Source organism: Manis pentadactyla, chromosome 8, assembly GCF_030020395.1.
Source record: "Manis pentadactyla isolate mManPen7 chromosome 8, mManPen7.hap1, whole genome shotgun sequence".
Taxonomy (NCBI): Eukaryota; Metazoa; Chordata; class Mammalia; order Pholidota; family Manidae; genus Manis; species Manis pentadactyla.
The window spans coordinates 73158322-73181136 of record NC_080026.1 but is presented as its reverse complement, the minus strand read 5'-3'; the positions used below and the strand labels follow the sequence as shown (position 1 = coordinate 73181136).

The following is a 22815-nucleotide window of genomic DNA, read 5'->3' as shown; positions in this document are numbered from 1 at the left end:
CTTTGACTCCTTTGTTCTTTCTATAGCCCTCCTTCTTATCTCTGAGCTTAATCTCTACATGAGAGATAAATAATACGTTTTATGTCTACATTTTTTTCCTTTGTAGGTCAGCTGTGTCTCCTGTATGTAGGACAACTTATAAAAAATATTTAAACAAAACAAAAAAATTTAACAGGATACGTTTCGTGTTAAATTTTCTCTTGCTATTTTCAATTTGTGGGTATGTGATAGGCTCTTGAATTCCTCTCACTGTGGTACATCTTCCTACTTCTACTGACAATTTATTGCTTAAGTTCATTCTGGCTTGTGTGTTTAAGTTGACTGTAGTCTCTGCCCTACATTTTATCATGTTTTTCATCTCTGTTTTTTTTTTCTCTTGAGTGGCTTTCTCCACCTCACTATTGCCCCCTCACCCCTTTTACCCCCTCCTCTCTGAAACAGTATCTGCAGTGGTCCCAAGAGCCACAGAGTTCAGGCAGATATTCAGGGAGATAGAACTGCTGATGGATCATTCTGAATGTCACAGCACAACTTTCATATTTGTGCTGGTGAGGAAAACAAATGCCATTGGATGATGCTTGATTAACAGTTATAAAATCAAGGAGGTAAAAGAGCACACTGTGAATGGATGCTGAATTTCCACCTAGTGGGAGATCTTTTAGGTAGAAAACAGATGAAAACAATGAATAAATAAACAGATGAAAAATATGCTATTCAAAAAATTAGTTTGTTTTTTCTTATACTTCCTTCTCAAGCTTATTCTCCAAATCACTGCCTCAATTTTCTTTCCTGTCACTGTGTAACTGATTCTGTGATTGTATTATAATTCTTTTTTACAAGTCCCATTATCTCATACAGCTTCTGATGTCTGACTCCATCACAACCAGCTCCTTTTTCATTTGTTTGTTGTCTTATTCATATTTCATCTTTTATTTCATGAGATCCATATCTTCCTAAATCTTACTGAGAGTTCAAAGCCCACTGTTTTCTAAAATTAATACGATTTCCTGTAGAAATCTTTTCCAAACAGGTGCTCTTCTGAAAACCTCAAGTGCCAGATTCACTATCATTTATGTTATATAATGTTTCATTGGCTTCCCCCATTACCTTGAAAATATTGATTATCCTTGAAAAAGGAGAGCTATATTCAGCTCTGGTGAATGCCTGTAATCATGGGGAAATGGTCAGTGTTAGAATCCTTCATTTGCATTTTAGGCTGGAGGACTAGATATGCAAACCTAGCGCAGCTTTCTGTTAGCTGGATGAATTATTTTTATTCTGAATCTTTACACTTTGAGGAATAGATATTCTGGCCCTTATGAGATGGGGCTTCTGATCTTCAAAACATCCCCCCTATGCCCTGGGGAGATTAATCTCTAGCAGTCTATGGTTCTGTCCATATAACCCCTCCCCACTTTCCCCACTTGGAGTTCCTCTATTCTATCTCTAGGGCTCCTCATCCCAGATCTTGGTACATAGACGATCTTCCTGACATTTAGCAGATGGCTGAACAGCATTTCTAGTTTCTAATGCCATTGTAAGTTTTCATTTCCTCTCTTTGGGTTTGTGAGTGTTCTAATAGGGAGTAGGAGATGGGTAACCAGTGTTGCATGGTTTCTGCCCTCTAGGGTTTGATTGAGAATCAGTGAAGATTTTTCTGCTTTCAGAAACTTTCCTCCCTTTCTGATTTGCCTATACCACTGAATATGAACCCTGTGCTACAGCTATGCTGGTTTCTTCCCCTCCTCTCTGACATACCACCCTCATTCCTCACCCTTTTCACAGCAGTTTCACAAATTGCACTCCTGTAAAGCTGATTGCAAGATGGAGATTAGGCTGCAGAGGCCTTCTAGAGAGAGCCGGAGGTCAGCAACTGTGGAAGGGATCCAGAGAAGCAGGATTAGACAGAGGTTGGACTGAGATTAGGCAGAAGATAGTCCCAGCGAAGCCCTCAGGCATCCCTGCCAGGAAGTGTGGGGCTTAAATGGCTGTTGAGATAACACATGTTGAGGCAAAGGGGTAGGATTTTATGTCCTTAAAAAATCATCTTTGAATGTGGGCTGCCCTTGGAGGATGAACGACCTTGCGTAAGGCAGTTTAAATAGGGTTGGCATTGGAAGACTCCCAGCATCAGAGGGAATAAATCCTTTATTCTTGAAGGGGAACCTGGGTGGTGTGGCGCAGTGTCTATCTCAGGCAGGTGTTGGATGAAACAGCCCAATACTTGTCCCTTGAGTCTTAAGGAACTGAGTTGAAACAACATGGAGCGCCAGCTTTCACTGGGTTGATTAAGGTACAAGGGCAAGATTATAAACCTTGCACACTGAGTAGAGTAAGATGAAAACCAGATGGTCTTAGATTTAGAACCAGAATTGTTTTAGAGTATTTCATGGCAAAAATATTTTTTAATTAATTTTTTTGTTGAGGTATAATTGACATAAAACATTATATTAGCCTCAGGTGTGTACAACATAATGATTCAATATTTATGTTGCAAAATGGTCACTACAAGAAGTCTACTTAACATCTGTCACTTTACATAATTATAAAAAAACTTATTTTTTCTTGTGAAGGTCTTGTAAAGGTCTACTCTCCTAGCAACTTTCAAATAGCAATACAGTATTATAAATGATGTAGAATATTTATAAATTAATAGTAATATTTAATAAATTAATGTTAAATATTAAAATTTAAAACTGTATTTGCCTATATTACTACAACTACATATATTTATACTATTTACTAAAAACACTTTTTTATGGCAATTGGTGAGGAAACTACAGATTAGCATTTGATAAATACAATCCTCCAGTAGTAAGTGGTTAAATCTTAGGAGTTGCCTTCTTTGAGAGGAGACGAGAGACACTCTTAGATTTGCAAGAGAATTTATGCTGTCTCTTTAGTGTCCCTATGTGTTATAGAAAAGCCTGAGAGTAAAATGGTCACAAAGCTTAAGTGCTTATGGATGAGATTTTTATTCATTCAAATCTGAAGTAAATCCCCCATTTCTGTCCTGTCACCCCAAGTCAGCAAGGCCACATTAATAGAAACTATGATTTAATTACTCGGTATATGCTTCCTTAGAAAACAATGCCCAGTGATCATAGCAATTCACAGCAGAATCACCAACTCCTGTGCCCGCAGAGGAATGGCACTGCCTATGAAGTGGGGCAGGAGCTCCAGCTATGGCAGTCAGCCCTCCTCAGCTTCAGTTCTTCACCGTCTCTGTGTGGGGATTTGGGGCCAGTGCCACCAAATAGTTTGATTTTTCAAGAGAAACTAAAAATCCAGATTTCTGTGTGTGTGAAATTTCCAGATTTTTTAATGTGGGAAATTAATTCAGACTTAAAAAAAAAACCACTATGTGAGCCAAACTAATATTCTCAGGTGAAGTCAGGCCTGTGGGCTGCCAGATTGTGGCCTCTGAGCTACATCTTACAGCTGAATCCTTTTTGGTGAGGTTAGTGAGTTAATATTACAAAAACAGGGTGATGCTGTAGTTTATGTGACAGCTTTTCCTTCAGAAACTTTGTTATAACCTTAAACATAACCTTCAAACCCCAGGAGATTTTAGACAGCCACACCCAAGAATATGACTAATATTAAGATCATAACTATATATTCCTTTATTTTTGCCAATAGTCCAGGTCAGTAAAGAAACTTTAAGGCTTCTGACCAAAGGCCATTATAAAACTTTTAGAAACCAAAAATCAGTGCTTTTTGCTCTTCAAAGTCAGTAGTGACACGGACACATATTATTTCATATTACTAGTATCTCCTCTTTCTACTGAGAATAACACATCTTTGTTCTTGGGAATTACTCTCCTTCTTCCTCATTCCGGTCATGTGTTTCCACTGGGAACTGCCATGCTTTTATCTTACCTGTTGATTGCTGTGGTGCTGAGTGCCTGATTCAGGGCTCCCTGAGGAAGTCAGGCCCTCTCTGGTGACGAGCTGGCAGCAGCCATGTGGAAGAAGTCGGTCTGCAGTGAGAGAGAAAGCAGCCCGGCTCACCTACAGAGGGAGGGAGAGCCAGTGATGGGAAGAGAGGGGCAGTCTTGGCCACATTTGTGATCCTGGCTCTACTTGTTTCCAAGGCATCCCTGTACTTCCTTTAGTCTGACTATTCATGAAAAGGTGCCCAATAGTATTAGTCATTAGGGAAATGCGGATGAAACCACAATGATGCACCACTACACCAACCCTAAGATGGTCATAATCAAAGACAGACAAGAACAAGTACAGGTGAGGGTGTCCAGAAATGGGAACCCTTGTCTCATTGGTGGGATTGTAAATGGTGTGGGCACTTTGGAAAGTAGTTTGGAAGTACCTCCCAAAGTTAAACATAGAGTCACCATATTACGCAGCAGTGCCACTCCTAGGTCCTGCTTTGGGCGTGGTTTGGCTTTGTACCAGGGCCTCCTCATCTGGTTCTGCATGTGGGTCACTGCACAAGGGCAGGAAACAAACAGGGTGGGTAACAGCTGCGATTAGTTTGGTCTCTGCCCCCAAAACCATGTGCCCTGGTATACCTCAGTGTGCCTCTGTCAGAGAGGACACCCTTTTCTAATTTGCACAAAGGTGCCATGTAGCCTAGTGACAGCCCTGGATAAAGGAAATAATAAAGCAAGAGACAAGTGGTGACAGACACCAAAGAAGAGGGTGGTCACCAAGGGGTGGGGCAGTTAAGGAAGTTTTCCTGAAAAAAGTGAGATGAATTGGCTCTTGAAGAAAGAGTCTTGATTTGAACACGTAAACAGGTAGGTTGGCGGGGGAGGAGGCAAGGCGGGCAGTGAGGACATTTGAGATGCTGAGAGAAGTGCTAAAGTTAAATGAGTAAGCAGGAGCCATGGGGCAGAGTTTGAGAAAAGCAAGTGGCCAGTTCATCCAGTTAGTAAATATTTACTGAGCAACCGTTTAGTTCCTGAACTAAGCACTGGGACCTAAATATCACTAAGACATAGCCTCTGGCCGTAAGGGCCAAAAATTGCATAGGAGAGAGAGACCAGTAGTTACACCAAGGTGAGAGAAATGCTGATGGCGGCATGTTTAAAAGCCTCAAGGTTCTCTATAAACAGAGAAGGAGTGATTTCTGTAGGGAGGAGTTTTCATTCTCCAGATGATTAGGAGATAATCCTGGCTGGTGAGTAAAACAGGAAAGAAATGGGACGGGAAGTTATATAAGAAGTTACATTTTCTTATGTAAATAAAATAGATTAGGACATTCTCTGCTTTGACATCTCATAGATGTTTGACCTTGAAAATAGGCTCTCTGATGCTGATTTATTTTATGGCTATCTAATTGTCTCTAAGCTATTGTTCAGATCAGGCTAGATATGAAAACACTGTATAAATGACAAATCTCATTTCATTTTGTGCTTTAATTTTGTGTCCTCAAATTAAAATGTCAGAGAATTCCTTCTCGTTATTCCAATGAAAGACAGGAGAGTACAGCTAATTTCATACTCACTTGATACAGAGTAGCTAAATGGGACTCAAATTCATTCTTGGAGACAGGGTTGTATGCAGCCCTGTGGAGAAGCCCTCAACAATCAATGAGAACCTGAGGCTTGCCAAGCACATGAGTGAGCTTAGAAATAGAACTTCCCCCAGTCAAGCATTAAGATGACTGCAGTGCCAGCAGACTTCTTGACTGGAAGTCTGTGAAAGACTCTGAGCCAAAGGCATCTGGCTAAGCCATGCCCAGATTTCTGACACACAGAAGTGATGAGAAAACAAAAGGTTTATAAGTTGCTAAGGTTTGGAGTTGTGTGTTATGAAGCAATAGGTAACTAATACACCAGGCAAATAGGTGAATGGATCTGCAAGAATAATGGATCTTGCAGAAGTCCTAACAGGCCAAAATGATTAAAGATAGCATCTTCCCAGAATACTAAGGGTTCTGCATTAATGGGATGGGCTACGAACCACTTGATTCCATAGACATGAACTTAAGGTTCACAGATGTTAAGCAACTTATGAACTAAAGTTCACAGATGTTAAACCACTAGACTTCACACATTTATACCATGTGTGAATCTAGTAGGGAACAGGATCAAGAAGGTGGAAGCAATTGGTATTTTTTGTGATTTTGTTTTCTAGTAATGCTCTTGTGGCCCAGACATGGAAGTGTAGAAATAGATAGTATCTCTATGCAGGGCTGGGAAATGGCAAACTCAAGATGTTGAAAGTCAGGGGAGTGAGGGATCTAGCAAGGTAGTGAATTTTTTCTTTTCATTACTTACATTCTGGAAGGTTCCAAAAATAAATTTTAGCATTATGGAAATGTATGAGCATTTAATTCAGCATGGAAGGCAAGTGAAGCAAAAATGTGGTGATGACTCTGAAGGATGAAAATGGTTAAGATGCTTTGGGATACATGTGCTAAAAACCCATCCAATCTAACTTTAGCCAAAAGGGTGATTTCTTACTCAAGTATATAAGAAGTCCAGGAGTGCATCTTGGCTTCAGGCAAGGCTGAATCCAGGGCTCTGACAATGTCTCTAGAGCCATGTCTTTTTTCTCTTGGCTTTTTCTTTTTTTTTTTTTTTAATTCTTTCCTCTTTAGTCCTGCCTTTTATTGTATTGACTAAATTTTCTTTTTTCCATTTCCTTCTACTACTTTATATGTGTGTGCATGTGTATGTATAAATGGTTACTTTTAAATATTTAAACACATAACTAAATTTATACTTGGTTGAAAGTCTAAATTTGATCAGTATCTCTATTCTCCAAACAAAAAGGATAAGATATGCAGCTTACTTCTACTTCTTTCCATACTTTCCCTCCCAACTCCCCTGCTACTCATCTCTGAAATTGTTTCAGCTTGTTTTTAAACACATAATTTTTAAAACTTATTATTCATTTTGGCTTGCTAATATATTTTTAATGATTTATTTGTTCACTGTGACTTCTTACATCCTTCCTTCAGATTGACTTTTTTCTCTCACTGAAGTACAGCACAATATAGTTCTTTCAGAGAGAATCTTTGGATAATAAACTTTTTAAGTTTTCTTCTCTTTTATCTCCTTGAGCTGCATCTGGAAGATAAGCTTTGACCTTCTAGTTTAGTCATTCACTTTTCAGCAGTAAAGAAGCTGCTATGAAGCTCATCTCTTAGATTTTCTAGCAATAACTGTTTTTCATTTTAGCAGTTCTAGTTGATTCTAGTTCTAACATGTTTTAGTTTCAAACTTTCTCCTGTTTTGTGGCTTTTGTTCCCACCTAAATGTATTTCTTTGAGAATTTTGAGATTATCCTCACTGGGGAGCTCATCCCTCTACTCCAGTTTTCATAGATACTGAACAATTAAAGTTTGTTTATGGATAGATTAAATTGAACTAATGTCCCAAGAGCTAGAGGCTTCTGAGGGAGATAGAACTGAGAATATTCTCCTCTCCTCTCTTTCTACTTTGTATTTTGTCAAAGGATAGCACATGAGGATGAAATAGAGAGGTTTCTTAAATGCTTTTGACCCACTTGGAAGTAGTTATAAGAAATTATGTTCCTCCAGAGAAGAACCAGGAAGTCATTTTCCTTTTCTCCCCATCAAACCTTGATAAAAAGTCCAAAGAACACATAGAACTATGTATCAAAAATTTGCAGATGAAATTTTATCACAAGGCAGACTGATATAACAAACATAAAATCACAATGGCCAGGACTCTTGACATCCAGAAGTTGACAATCTGAAGCTTTAACAGGGACACAAACCAGTTACATGAAGTGAGAGTAAACTCTGTCTTTAACACTTGAAATCTGAGAGCAATAATCAGGTAAAGTTGTAATTTGGATTTGGAAGAGATTTAGTTTTTCCCCTTTAATAAACCAAGTTTGAAACCTGAGCTTTGCTGGGAGGGCTGAGTAATTCTAGTTTCTTAGGGCTACATTGAAAAACCTTGAGTTTTGCTTGATTGTTGGTCAATATGGCACAAAACAAAACACGAAACACCTGGCTCTGATTAGGTGGCAGGGAATTAGACCTGCTAACATGAAGGCATCCCATTACAGCTGATTTCACAAAAATAAAATGAACCATTACTTCGATTATTTCATCATTGCTAATTATATTTCTCATTTCTCCTTGTGCCCCCAAGAGGTATTTTACTCTGTAAGCTTTGTTTTTCTCATGATTTGATTTGTTCCTTCTTTCAGAGATAGGATATCTTGAAATATTCATTGCCAAATTAGAATTTTGTCTGACAATCTGGAAATACTATGGAATAAGATGGAAAACCACTGAACTGTTGGTAGGAGTATCCTAGATTATGTACTGTTTGAGTAATTTACCTCTTGCATCACTTTAAAAGAGTAATACATTTTGCCAGCAATAAATTGGCAGAATTAAGTAACAGCCTTAAGTAGTTTTTGTTTTTATTCTGATGTGTCTTTTGAAAGAATTGTTCTGTCAAGATGTCATGGCAGACAAAATAAATTCATCAAGGAGCCTGGAGTTTGCTTTGCATTATATCCAGAGCCACTATCAAAATATGTTTGTTCACTGGAAAACCTGTTTTACAAGTGGATATTCATTGTGTTTTGGAGAAGGCTTTTGTGCCAAATGAATCAACAAAAACATTTTCTAGATCCTGCTGGAACCACAATTTAAAGTTACTAATGATATTTCAAATGTATTTTGTTAGAAAATTCCATGTGCAGTAAAAATGATGGATATATGTTAAATATATTTATGCTTTTCATCTAAGTGAACCACTGTGCTATACAAACCATGGGCCTATGCACCAGATTAGAACACAGCTTTTCAAAAAATTATTTTGGAGCCTGAGAAAATCAAACATACCTATTATCTAAATCCCCTTGTTATATATTATAGATTGGCTAGAAATGGTCAGTTTTAGAGTTTTCTCTAATTCTGAATGTGTAATAGTTATCATTATTACCATTTTACAGATGAGTATACCAAGAAACAGAGAAGTTGAGTGATTTTTTTCCAAGGCCAGTAAGTAGAAGACCTGGAATTCAAACACATGTTACCTAGATGTTCTTCCCAGAGTGTGACCCTACTGAAAGGAAGGACATTTGATCTAGAGGCCAACTAGCTGGCTCTGTGGGGAGGTGGGTACAGCCTTGCCCTGAGCTTTGTGACCACTCGTAAAACATGAGGCACTTCCTGCTGAACAGCTAGTGGGCTGGTGTGCCATCAAAGGGACAAGCTTTCCTCTCAGTTTTTGGATCTTGTATGAAAGTGTTCACAGCAGGGTTTCAGGAACACAGGGTTGTGGCCAGCACATTGCTCATGCATTTTCTTTAAACCAGTAGCAACCTGGCAACTGTATTTTTCAAGTCTGGCTAGACAGATCATTCTATTTTGCTTTGTCACATTCAAGGGAGTATCCTGCTCCTTCACAGACTCAGTGCTTTGTAGCAGACTACATTTTTAGAATGTTCTGGATAATGCGGTCAGGCAAACATTTGAAGAGACAGATCACAGACTACAGGGACACCACTGTCTTTTTCCAGGGCAAGCTGGGAAAAGAAATTGGATGCTGAACCAGACAAGGTCTGTGGTACCAGCTGAGTTAGTAAAGCATGCCAATGCCTGGCTAGCAGTCAGGGACATGATTGAAGAAATAACTGTAATATTATTGTTCTCAGAGGATGTATTTTTAGTACAGAGTATATAAGGTATGACCCCCTTCTCTGGAACAACACAGAATGGAAATTTGCTTAGTACCAAGTTGCTACTATATGATGAAGAATTAAAGTGAGTTAAAATTCATAAATTGTATATATATAACTTTGCAGAGAATTTTCCAGTATAGAGGCTAAGATTTGTTAATCATATATACAAATTACCTCGATATTTTTAATATAAGCCAAAATTTAATATGTTGGTACCTTTTGCTGATTTCTTAAACAGTTTCCCTAAGGTTTTTTTCCTGTCATCTAAGGGGACACAAACTCTAACTTTGTTGGTTGTGTCCCCATCAATATAAGCCCTTGTGCAGTAATCTCTGATATTCTAATTTGATGTACTGATAAATTATATCTCTTTACTGGTGCATTCATATTTATGTACCACGTAAAACAGGCCAGAATCAAATTTTAAAGGATGAAATAAATATTAAGCTATCTTCTTTTTTCTTTTTTAATTTGAAAGTCTAATTGGTTTTATTAAAAAAATTCATGAATTGGGCAGCATCCCACCTAGCAAGTAGGAAGGAGCTCTTAGGAGCTGTACAAAATGTTAGACTTTTATAGGCAGCTGGGGACGGAAAAGGAAGTTTCTAACAAAGAATGGATTGTTTTAGTCAGTCACCTTGCTTTGGAGGAGGAATCGCTATAAACATATATACAGACGTTTATAGCGATTCCTCTGCTGAGCAGGTAATTCTGAATTAACTGGATAAAGGTCACATTCCTGGGAAAGGCTGAAACTGCAATTAGATTAGATTTTAAGTCTTAATTGCTGATGTTGGACTTAGTACAAGTGACTCCATTTTGGCACTGTTGTCTTTTTTTCTTTAACAGCTCCGCTTTAGATCAGACCCTTAGCTTAATGTGAAAAAAAATTGAGGCATTTGCACCACTCTCACCTACTGCCCTGTAGTTCTAGCAGCCTTTTTGATCATTCTGTGATTTTTTGATCATTCAGAAGTCATGACATTTTTTTCTTAATCTCTGATTTTCACAGGCACACTTCAGATTCACAGTTCTGAAGTGAGTCATTCTCTTTTGTTCCTATTCTGATGTTCCAGTCTTAGGGAGATTATTTACCCCATGGTTAGTGGCTGTATCATGCATTTAGAGTTTTTGACAGAATACGATGCCCCAGGGATAGTACTATAACTATTTTAAACAAGATAATTCCCAGTGTTGGGAGTGTACTTCAGAACCATGGTCCCCAAGACCCAAACTAATCAAAATCAAGTAAGTCAAAGGCCCTATTGAAGGAGTCACCTTTTTAAGCCAAGTGGTTTGCTCAGTGATCTTATGTAATCAAGTTTCAACTTACTCAGAAATGTTAATCCAGGTGCAACAGGTGGTGTGGCCACAGAGAGTGTTGAACACCTCCTTACTCTGCTAAAATATATGCAAGGGGTATCCCACTATCAGGAAGAAATTTGGCTAGATTGTTGATAGGCAGCTATGGCTTTAGCAGCAGATTTCGGCAACATTTTCAAGAGTGAAGTTCCAGTTTATAGCCTCATTATGTTTTCTTATAACTGGGGAACTAGGGCCTTGCCAATGGAAGCAAATCCTGAATCATGAGTGGCTCCTGATAATTCCCATTTGAATTTGTGGCTCAGGACTAGAAAAGTGACAGCCATGGCCAGTAAAATTTCAAGAGTCTGAAGACCATACAGGCTGTTTTATTCTGGGCACTCTTACCTCGTGTCCCTTTCTTTGCATAGAGCCTAGATGCAAAGTTCCTCAAGTCTGGGGTTGCTAACCAGACACACGGAATGGGCCAGGGGGTTGCTACCATCATGTGAAGATCAGAGTTTTTGATGACAAGTCCAGCAGTCTGAAAGGCTACCTCCCTTAACAATATCCTTGGATGTATGGTTACAGAATTATTTTTCTAGGCCAATGCCAGAGTAAAGGAAAGAAAGCAAAGAAGAAAGGGTTTTTATATTTACTAAAAATAGGAAGTTTTGATTCAGTGTCTTGGTTGGAAGTAGTCCACCTCAATGTCAGCTACTTCTCTTCCTCCTGAGTTTGATTCAGAGGTCTCCAGCATGTGCACAGAACCAGGTGTTAGATGGAGCCTTCTTTAGCATTGAGATGTATACACCCAAGGTTCAAGTCCCCAAAGTTTGGCTGCCACATGGACAGTGAGAAGGATGTACTGTAGTCCATTCCAAGGAGATTTTTTTTTTTTTTTTAAATAATTATTTTTTATTGAAGGGTAGTTGACACACAGTATTACATTACATGAGTTTCAAGTGTACAACACAGTGGTAGAACATTTATATACATAATTCTAGGTTCCAGCTATCACCCTACCAGGCTGTTACAATATCTTGACTATATTCCTTATGCTATACATTACATCCCGGTTACTAATTTATTTTACCATTGGAAGTCTGTCCTTTTTTTTTTTTTTTTTTTTTTTTTTTGTGAGGGCATCTCTCATATTTATTGATCAAATGGTTGTTAACGACAATAAAATTCTGTATAGGGGAGTCAATGCTCAATGCACAATCATTATTCCACCCCAAGCCTAATTTTTGTCAGTCTCCAATCTTCTGAGGCATAACAAACAAGTTTTTACATGTAGAACAAATTCTTACATAATGAATAAGTTACATAGTGAACAGTACAAGGGCAGTCATCACAGAAACTTTCGGTTTTGCTCATGCATTATGAACTCTAAACAGTCAGTTCAAATATGAATACTCATTTGGTTTTTATACTTGATTTATATGTGGATACCACATTTCTCTCTTTATTATTATTATTTTTAATAAAATGCTGAAGTGGTAGGTAGATACAAGATAAAGGTAGAAAACATAGTTTAGTGTTGTAAGAGAGCACATGTAGATGATCAGGTGTGTGCCTGTAGACTATGTGTTAATCCAAGCTAGACCAGGGCAATAAAACATCCACGTATGCAGAAGATTTCTCTCAGAACGGGGGGGTGAGGTTCTAAGCCTCACCTCTGTTGATCCCCAATTTCTCACCTGATGGCCCCCCTGCGACTGTGCCTGTCTTAGGTTGTTCCTCCCTTGAGGAATCTTACCCGTCTCTGGCTAACCAGTCATCTTCCGGGGCCATACAGGGAAATGTGAAGTTGGTAAGTGAGAGAGAAGCCTTACTGTTTGAAAAAGTTAGCTTTTTACTTCTTTGTATATTTATGCCCTGTGGCTTCTATGCCCAGCATTTGTCTTGAGGTATCTTTACCACTTGGAAGAATTATGATACTCGGTAAATTTGATATGAGGCACGAATTCTATTTAAGGGTTGTAATTAGGAAGGAAGAAGAAAACCTATAGAAGTAGCAGGCGGAAGAAAACATGGGAAGATTGATTATTTCTTTGATATATCTTCTTGTAGAGTAACTTCAGCATGTATAGGTTTTAAGCTACTACTTAAATTGCACACACACATTAACATAATAGGAGTATAGTTACATAACCAAAGCATATCTGTAATTACCAGCCATCTGCAGTGAAACCAAGAAAACCAGTTAGGCACCTTAGACATTTGTGAAAACTTATCTATGATATGGTGGATATTGTCCAAATGAACTTGAACAGTCTGAGAGAAATCAGACAAATTAAAACAACCCATTCCTGGGGACTGTTCACATGCCATATGTTCTTTTAACAATAAATAGTTTGTAGTTGTAAGACTTTGGAGCGCTACAATTTGCACTTCTCCAAATTCTTGGTTGAGTTCCAACAGTATAGATCCAGTCCAATTTTGTTGTTTTACTGTATGCACAGGCCAGCTTAGATATCTCCTTCCTCATTCCCATGGCAGGTCCAGGAACTGGTGGGATGAGTGCATCTACAGCTGTAGCAGTGCGTGGATCTTTGTTGGGGTTTTTTGATGATCATCTTCTGGCATGAGTCTTCCAGAGGGTGCAGATGTTGGAAGTTCTTTTTCATATCGTATCTTAGTTCATTTTCGGGGTAGCCCAATTAGGCTTTGATCCTCTGTATAAACACAAACAGACCCTTTGCCTACACGTTTATATGCCCTTTATACCCTTGTGTAGAACTCGTTGGAGGTTACCACACAGGAACTGCCCTTTTTTTTTTTTTTTTTTTCTATCACTAATCTACACTTACATGACGAATATTATGTTTACTAGGCTCTCCCCTATACCAGGTCTCCCCTATAAACCCCTTTACAGTCACTGTCCATCAGCATAGCAAAATGTTGTAGAATCACTACTTGCCTTCTCTGTGTTGTACAGCCCTCCCTTTTCTCCTACCCCCCCATGCATGTTAATCTTAATACCCCCCTACTTCTCCCCCCCTTATCCCTCCCTACCCACCCATCCTCCCCAGTCCCTTTCCCTTTGGTACCTGTTAGTCCATTCTTGAGTTCTGTGATTCTGCTGCTGTTTTGTTCCTTCAGTTTTTCCTTTGTTCTTATATTCCACAGATAAGTGAAATCATTTGGTATTTCTCTTTCTCCGCTTGGCTTGTTTCACTGAGCATAATACCCTCCAGCTCCATCCATGTTGCTGCAAATGATTGGATTTGCCCTTTTCTTATAGCTGAGTAGTATTCCATTGTGTATATGTACCACATCTTCTTTATCCATTCATCTATTGATGGACATTTAGGTTGCTTCCAATTCTTGGCTATTGTAAATAGTGCTGCAATAAACATAGGGGTGCATCTGTCTTTCTCAAACTTGATTGCTGCATTCTTAGGGTAAATTCCTAGGAGTGGAATTCCTGGGTCAAATGGTAAGTCTGTTTTGAGCATTTTGATGTACCTCCATAATGCTTTCCACAATGGTTGAACTAACTTACATTCCCACCAGCAGTGTAGGAGGGTTCCCCTTTCTCCACAGCCTCGCCAACATTTGTTGTTGTTTGTCTTTTGGATGGCAGCCATCCTTACTGGTGTGAGGTGATACCTCATTGTAGTTTTAATTTGCATTTCTCTGATAATTAGCGATGTGGAGTATCTTTTCATGTGTCTGTTGGCCATCTGTATTTCTTTTTTGGAGAACTGTCTGTTCAGTTCCTCTGCCCATTTTTTAATTGGGTTATTTGTTTTTTGTTTGTTGAGGCGTGAGAGCTCCTTATATATTCTGGACGTCAAGCCTTTATCGGATGTGTCATTTTCAAATATATTCTCCCATACTGTAGGGATCCTTCTTGTTCTATTGATGGTGTCTTTTGCTGTACAGAAGCTTTTCAGCTTAATATAGTCCCACTTACTCATTTTTGCTGTTGTTTTCCTTGCCCGGGGAGATATGTTCAAGAAGAGGTCACTCATGTTTATGTCTAAGAGGTTTTCGCCTATGTTTTCTTCCAAGAGTTTAATGGTTTCATGGCTTACATTCAGGTCTTTGATCCATTTTGAGTTTACTTTTGTATATGGGGTTAGACAATGGTCCAGTTTCATTCTCCTACATGTAGCTGTCCAGTTTTGCCAGCACCACCTGTTGAAGAGACTGTCATTTCGCCATTGTATGTCCATGGCTCCTTTATCAAATATTAATTGACCATATATGTCTGGGTTAATGTCTGGATTCTCTAGTCTGTTCCATTGGTCTGTGGCTCTGCTCTTGTGCCAGTACCAAATTGTCTTGATTACTATGGCTTTATAGTAGAGCTTGAAGTTGGGGAGTGAGATCCCCCCTACTTTATTCTTCTTTCTCAGGATTGCTTTGGCTATTCGGGGTCTTTGGTGTTTCCATATGAATTTTTGAATTATTTGTTCCAGTTCATTGAAGAATGTTGCTGGTAGTTTCATAGGGATTGCATCAAATCTGTATATTGCTTTGGGCAGGATGGCCATTTTAACGATATTAATTCTTCCTAGCCACGAGCATGGGATGAGTTTCCATCTGTTAGTGTCCCCTTTAATTTCTCTTAAGAGTGACTTGTAGTTTTCAGAGTATAAGTCTTTCACTTCTTTGGTTAGGTTTATTCCTAGGTATTTTATTTTTTTTGATGCAATTGTGAATGGAGTTGTTTTCCTGATTTCTCTCTCTGTTGGTTCATTGTTAGTATATAGGAAAGCCACAGATTTCTGTGTGTTGATTTTGTATCCTGCAACTTTGCTGTATTCCGATATCAGTTCTAGAAGTTTTGGGGTGGAGTCTTTAGGGTTTTTTATGTACAGTATCATGTCATCTGCAAATAGTGACAGTTTAACTTCTTCTTTACCAATCTGGATTCCTTGTATTTCTTTATTTTGTCTGATTGCCGTGGCTAGGACCTCCAGTACTATGTTAAATAACAGTGGAGAGAGTGGGCATCCCTGTCTAGTTCCCGATCTCAGAGGAAATGCTTTCAGCTTCTCGCTGTTCAATATAATGTTGGCTGTGGGTTTATCATAGATGGCCTTTATTATGTTGAGGTACTTGCCCTCTATTCCCATTTTGCTGATAGTTTTTAACATGAATGGATGTTGAACTTTGTCAAATGCTTTTTCAGCATCTATGGAGATGATCATGTGGTTTTTGTCTTTCTTTTTGTTGATGTGGTGGATGATGTTGATGGACTTTCGAATGTTGTACCATCCTTGCATCCCTGGAATGAATCCCACTTGGTCATGGTGTATGATCCTTTTGATGTAGTTTTGAATTCGGTTTGCTAATATTTTATTGAGTATTTTTGCATCTACGTTCATCAGGGATATTGGTCTGTAGTTTTCTTTTTTGGTGGGGTCTTTGCCTGGTTTTGGTATTAGGGTGATGTTAGCTTCATAGAATGAGTTTGGGAGTATCCCCTCCTCCTCTATTTTTTGGAAAACTTTAAGGAGAATGGGTATTATGTCTTCCCTGTATGTGTGATAAAATTCCGAGGTAAATCCATCTGGCCCGGGGGTTTTGTTCTTTTGTAGTTTTTTGATTACCTCTTCAATTTCGTTGCTGGTATTTGGTCTGTTTAGATTTTCTGTTTCTCCCTGGGTCAATCTTGGAAGGTTATATTTTTCTAGGAAGTTGTCCATTTCTCCTAGGTTTCCCAGCTTGTTAGCATATAGGTTTTCATAGTATTCTCCAATAATTCTTTGCATTTCCGTGGGGTCCGTCGTGATTTTTCCTTTCTCGTTTCTGATACTGTTGATTTGTGTTGACTCTCTTTTCTTCTTAATAAGTCTGGCTAGAGGCTTATCTATTTTGTTTATTTTCTCGAAGAACCAGCTCTTGGTTTCATTGATTTTTGCTATTGTTTTATTCTTCTCAATTTTATTTATTTCTTCTCTGATCTTTATTATGTCCCTCCTTCTGCTGACCTTAGGCCTCATCTGTTCTTCTTTTTCCAATTTCGATAATTGTGACATTAGACCATTCATTTGGGATTGCTCTTCCTTTTTTAAATATGCTTGGATTGCTATATACTTTCCTCTTAAGACTGCTTTTGCTGTGTCCCACAGAAGTTGGGGCTTAGTGTTGTTGTTGTCATTTGTTTCCATATATTGCTGGATCTCCATTTTGATTTGGTCATTGATCCATTGATTATTTAGGAGCGTGTTGTTAAGCCTCCATGTGTTTGTGAGCCTCTTTGCTTTCTTTGTACAGTTTATTTCTAGTTTTATGCCTTTGTGGTCTGAAAAGTTGGTTGGTAGGATTTCAATCTTTTGGAATTTTCTGAGGCTCTTTTTGTGGCCTAGTATGTGGTCTATTCTGGAGAATGTTCCATGTGCACTTGAGAAGAATGTATATCCCGCTGCTTTTGGATGTAGAGTTCTATAGATGTCTATTAGGTCCATCTGCTCTACTGTGTTGTTCAGTGCTTCCGTGTCCTTACTTATTTTCTGCCCAGTGGATCTATCCTTTGGGGTGAGTGGTGTGTTGAAGTCTCCTAGAATGAATGCATTGCAGTCTATATCCCCCTTTAGTTCTGTTAGTATTTGTTTCACATATGCTGGTGCTCCTGTGTTGGGTGCATATATATTTAGAATGGTTATATCCTCTTGTTTGACTGAGCCCTTTATCATTATGTAGTGTCCTTCTTTATCTCGTTACTTTCTTTGTTTTGAAGTCTATTTTGTCTGATATTAGTACTGCAACCCCTGCTTTCTTCTCACTGTTGTTTGCTTGAAATATGTTTTTCCATCCCTTGACTTTTAGTCTGTACATGTCTTTGGGTTTGAGGTGAGTTTCTTGTAAGCAGCATATAGATGGGTCTTGCTTTTTTATCCATTCTGTTACTCTGTGTCTTTTGATTGGTGCATTCAACCCATTAACATTTAGGGTGACTATTGAAAGATATGTACTTATTGCCATTGCAGGCTTTAACTTCGTGGTTACCAAAGGTTCAAGGTTAGCCTCTTTAGTATCTTACTGCCTAACTTAGCTCGCTTATTGAGCTGTTATATACACTATCTGGAGATTCTTTTCTTCTCTCCCTTTTTGTTCCTCCTCCTCGATTCTTCATATGTTGGGTGTTTTGTGCTGTGCTCTTTCTAGGAGTGCTCCCATCTAGAGCAGTCCCTGTAAGATGTTCTGTAGAGGTGGTTTGTGGAAAGCAAATTCCCTCAGCTTTTGTTTGTCTGGGAATTGTTTAATCCCACCATCATATTTGAATGATAGTCGTGCTGGATACAGTATCCTTGGTTCAAGGCCCTTCTGTTTCATTGTATTAAATATATCATGCCATTCTCTTCTGGCCTGTAGGGTTTCTGTTGAGAAATCTGACGTTAGCCTGATGGGTTTCCCTTTATAGGTGACCTTTTTCTCTCTAGCTGCCTTTAACACTCTTTCCTTGTCCTTGATCTTTGCCATTTTAATTATTATGTGTCTTGGTGTTGCCCTTCTTGGATCCTTTCTGTTGGGGGTTCTGTGTATTTCCGTGGTCTGTTTGATTACTTCCTCCCCCAGTGTGGGGAAGTTTTCAGCAATTATTTCTTCTAAGATACTTTCCATCTCTTTGCCTCTCTCTTCTTCTTCTGGGACCCCTATAATACGGATATTGCTCCTTTTAGATTGGTCACACAGTTCTCTTAATATTGTTTCATTCCTGGAGATCCTTTTGTCTCTCTCTATGTCAGCTTCTATGCGTTCCTGTTCTCTGATTTCAATTCCATCAATGGCCTCTTGCATCCTATCCATTCTGCTTATAAACCCTTCCAGAGTTTGTTTCATTTCTGCGATCTCCTTTCTGGCATCTGTGATCTCTTTCCGGACTTCATCCCATTTTTCTTGCGTGTTTCTCTGCATCTCTGTCAGCATGTTTATGATTCTTATTTTGAATTCTTTGTCAGGAAGACTGGTTAGGTCTGTCTCCTTCTCTGGTGTTATCTCTGTGATCTTTGTCTGCCTGTAGCTTTGCCTTTTCATGGTGATAGGAATAGTCTGCAGAACTGGGACGAGTGACGGCTGGAAGGACTTCCTTTCTTGTTGGTTTGTGGCCCTCCTCTCCTGGGAGAACAGCGGCCTCTAGTGGCTTGTGCTGCGCAGCTGCGCGCAGACAGGGTTTCTGCTTCCTGCCTGGCTGCTATGGAGTTAATCTCCGCTGTTGCTGTGGGCGTGGCCTGGCTCGGGCAGCTACTCCAAAATGGTGGAGTCGCGTTGGAGCAGGAGCTGCTGGGAGGCTATTTATCTCTGTAAGGGGCCTCCCTGCTCCCTGCAGCCCAGGGGTTAGGGTGCCCAGAGATCCCGGATTCCCTACCTCTGGATTAAGTGGCCCGCCCTGCCCCTTTAAGACTTCCAAAAAGCACCCGCCAAAACAAAACAACGACCACAAAAAAAAACAAGAAAAAAAATTTTTTTAATTAAAAAAAAAAAAAATTAAAAAAAAAAAAAAAAAAAACGTGGTCGTTCGTTTTTCTTTATTCTCCGGTGCCAGCCTCAGGCCTCTGCTCACTGGTCTTTCTGCCCTGTTTCCCTAATATTGGGGTCCCTGTCCCTTTAAGACTTCCAAAAAGCGCTCGCCAAAACAAAGCAGCAAAAAAGCAAAAAAAAAAAATGGTCGCGCGCTTTTCTTATGCCCTCTGTCGCCCAGCCTCCAGTGCCTGCTCACTGTTCTTGCTGCCCTGTTTTCCCAGTATCGAGGGCCCTGCACTCTGGCCCGGATGGCTGGGGCTGGGTGTTCGGCAGCCCTGGGCTCCGTCTCCCTCCCGCTCTGCCTGCTCTTCTCCCGCCGGGAGCTGGGGGGAGGGGCGCTCGGCTCCCGCGGGGCTGGGGCTTGTATCTTACCCCCTTCGCGAGGCGCTGGGTTCTCTCAGGTGTGGATGTGGTCTGGATATTGTCCTGTGTCCTCTGGTCTTTATTCTAGGAAGGGTTGTCTTTGTTATATTTTCATAGATATATGTTGTTTTGGGAGGAGATTTCCGCTGCTCTACTCACGCCGCCATCTTCCGCCCCCCGTCCATTCCAAGGAGATTTAAGGACATTCTTTGTCCTTAATGATTCAAAACCAGAAGAGTGGGAGAAAACTGGAAATGTTAGTTTGGAGAATCTTAGCCAGGTATTTGAAGAAATAGAAGAATTCAGGGTTGAATTCAGTTTACAGGTATGTAACAAAATGACAAAGACAATTAACAGGATTAAAATACAGTATCTGCAAAGGTGCTAACATAATTTTTCTTTCTACAATTATGCCCTTTTTTTTTTTTTACCAAAGATAATGACAGTAAAACTAATTTGTTTGCATTAAACTTGGCCTGATTATTTACATTAAGTGTAGCAAGAATAGTGATTGGCCATATAAACTCTTTTCAAGAGTGCTTTGCTGAAATTTCTTATAAGGAATCTCAGATTGACTCTGAAAAGCCTCTGAGGCCAAGAGCCAAGGCAAGTTTCAGGCAGTTCCTTAAGGATATCTGGTCGTATCTGAGTTTCTCTCTACATCTGTCTCTCAAATATGACATTCTAGTCAAAGCCTTGGTAATATAGCCAATATATACAAATGTGTCCTGTTATGGGAAGAACAGATTTTTACTGAATTTAGGCAAATAAATAACTATGTTGTCATGAAAACAATACTGAAGAGTTTCCAAATCCTGAAAGGACCAGGTAGGAAGAAAAAGTAAATATTTCATTTTGGTTTACAAAGGTATACTTTACAAAATTTCTATAAGCTATAGTAAGATATAAAGGAAAAAAGATCCTTAAAGATAGAAAAATACATTAGGGAACCAGAAATATTTCAAACTAAAAGTCATAAAATTGTAATCATCCTCATGAGTTCATTCAGTCCCATGTTCTTAATTCTTGTTCTGCTTGAATCCAGTTTTCTCTTTAGTTCTGGAAATTCTTACCCTGTTGAGTTCTATGATCCTAAAGTTATCTGAAACCTATATTGTAGAGTACTTCCTATGAGTTTCCTTGAAGATGAAGCACTTTTGCAGGACACTTTTGTAAGACAGTGGAATAAAGCAAGAACTCTCAGTAAATTAAAAAGACTTAAAAATGTCCATTGTAAAGTATCTCATAACAGTTCATCAGAATGGAATTGTCAAGGAAACTTGATTATTTCTTTGGCACACAATACTGTTAATGGTTCACTGAAATTATGATAATAACATTGCCAGAACATACCAGACGTTAGGTAGAAATTTCATGCAATTTCTGAAATATTTATACACCTATACAGATATAGCATAAAGAAGGCTTAGTATTACTTCTTATTTGATAATGCTTCTCATGTAATTTAACACATCAAGTTAGCCTAATTAGCTTAATATTTCCTTTTTTTTTTAATAAGGAAAGAGAACAAATCTTTGGACGTATTCCAGGGACTCTGGTAAATCACAAAGTTAGTTTGAGATAAAAAAAACTTCATTTAGGCCCAAAGCAGTTTACAGATTTAATGCAATCCCTATCAAAATATCAATGACATTTTTCAATGAACTAGAGCAAATAATCTTAAAATTCATATGGAACTACAGAAGACCCCAAATAGTCAAAGCATGCCTGAGAAAGAAGAACAATGCTGGTGATATTATGCTCCCTGAGCTCAAGTTATACTACAAAGCTACAGTAATCAAAACAGTTTGGTACTGGCACAAGACCAGACTAAATCAATGGAACAGAATAGAGAGCCCATGTATAAACCTATGCATATATGGTCAATTAATATACAATAAAGGAGCCATGAATATACAATAGGAAAAAGAAAGTCTCTTCAATAACTGGTGTTGGCAAGACTGGACAGCTACATGCAAGAGAATGAAATTGGATTACTATCTAACTCCATACACAGAAATAAATTTGAAATGGATGAAAGCCCTAAATATAAGACTCAAAACCATAAAACTCTTAGAAGAAAACAGGCAAAATTCTCTTAAACATAAGCATGAGCAATTTTTTTCTGGACATTTCCCCTCAGGCAAGGGAAACAAAATAAAAAATGAACAAGTGGGACTACATCAAACTAAGAAGCTTCTGTACAGCAAAGGGCACCATCAGCAGAACAAAAAGGCAACCTACAGTATGGGAGAACATATTGGTAAATGATTTATCCAAGAAGGGGTTAACATCCAAAATATATAAAGAACTTCTATGACTCAACACCAAAAAAGTAAATAATTCAATTAAAAAATGTGTGAAGGACCTGAACAGACATTTCTCTAAAAAAATACAGATGGCCAATAGGCACATGAAAAAATACTCCACATTGCTAATCACCAGGGAAATGCAAATCAAAACCACAATGAGATATCACCCCACACCAGTCAGAATGGCCACTGTACAAAAGACAAGAAGTAACAAATATTGGTGAGGATGTGGAGAAATGGGGACCCTCCTACACTGTTGGTGGGAATGTCAATTGGTGCAGCCTCTGTGGAAAGTAGTATGGAAATTCCTTAAAAAACTAAGAATAGAAATACCATAAGACCCAGTAATTCCACTTCCAGGAATTTACCCAAAGAAAACAAAATCCCTCATTCAAAATGATAAATGCACCTCTATGTTTCTTGCCACATTACTTAAAATAGCCAAGATACGGAAGTAACCAAAGTGTTCATCAATAGATAAATGGATAAAGAAGATGTACATATACCCAATGTAGTATTCAGTCATTAAAAGAAGAAATCCTGCCATTTGCAACAACATGGGTGGACCTAGAGGGTATTATGCTAAGTGAAATAAGTCAAACAGAGAAAGATAAATACCATATGATTTCAGTTATTTGTGGAATCTAAAAATAAAACAAAATGAACAAAATAGCAGTACATTCATAGACACTGAAAAGTGACTGGTGGTTAC

At 38.7% G+C, this 22815-nt stretch overlaps 1 protein-coding gene across 9 annotated transcripts in view; it reads left to right on the top strand.

The window, feature by feature from the left end:
* Positions 1–22815, top strand: part of MINPP1 (multiple inositol-polyphosphate phosphatase 1) — a 190887-nt gene that overhangs the window by 68443 nt on the left and 99629 nt on the right. The window contains exon 6 of one of the 9 annotated variants that reach the window (XM_057505865.1): positions 8911–8929. The exons of the other annotated variants lie outside the window; for them this stretch is intronic. The gene's annotated coding sequence lies outside the window, so the exon portion shown is untranslated. Of the gene's footprint in view, positions 1–8910; positions 8930–22815 lie in introns of those variants that run through there. 9 annotated transcript variants of the gene reach the window in all.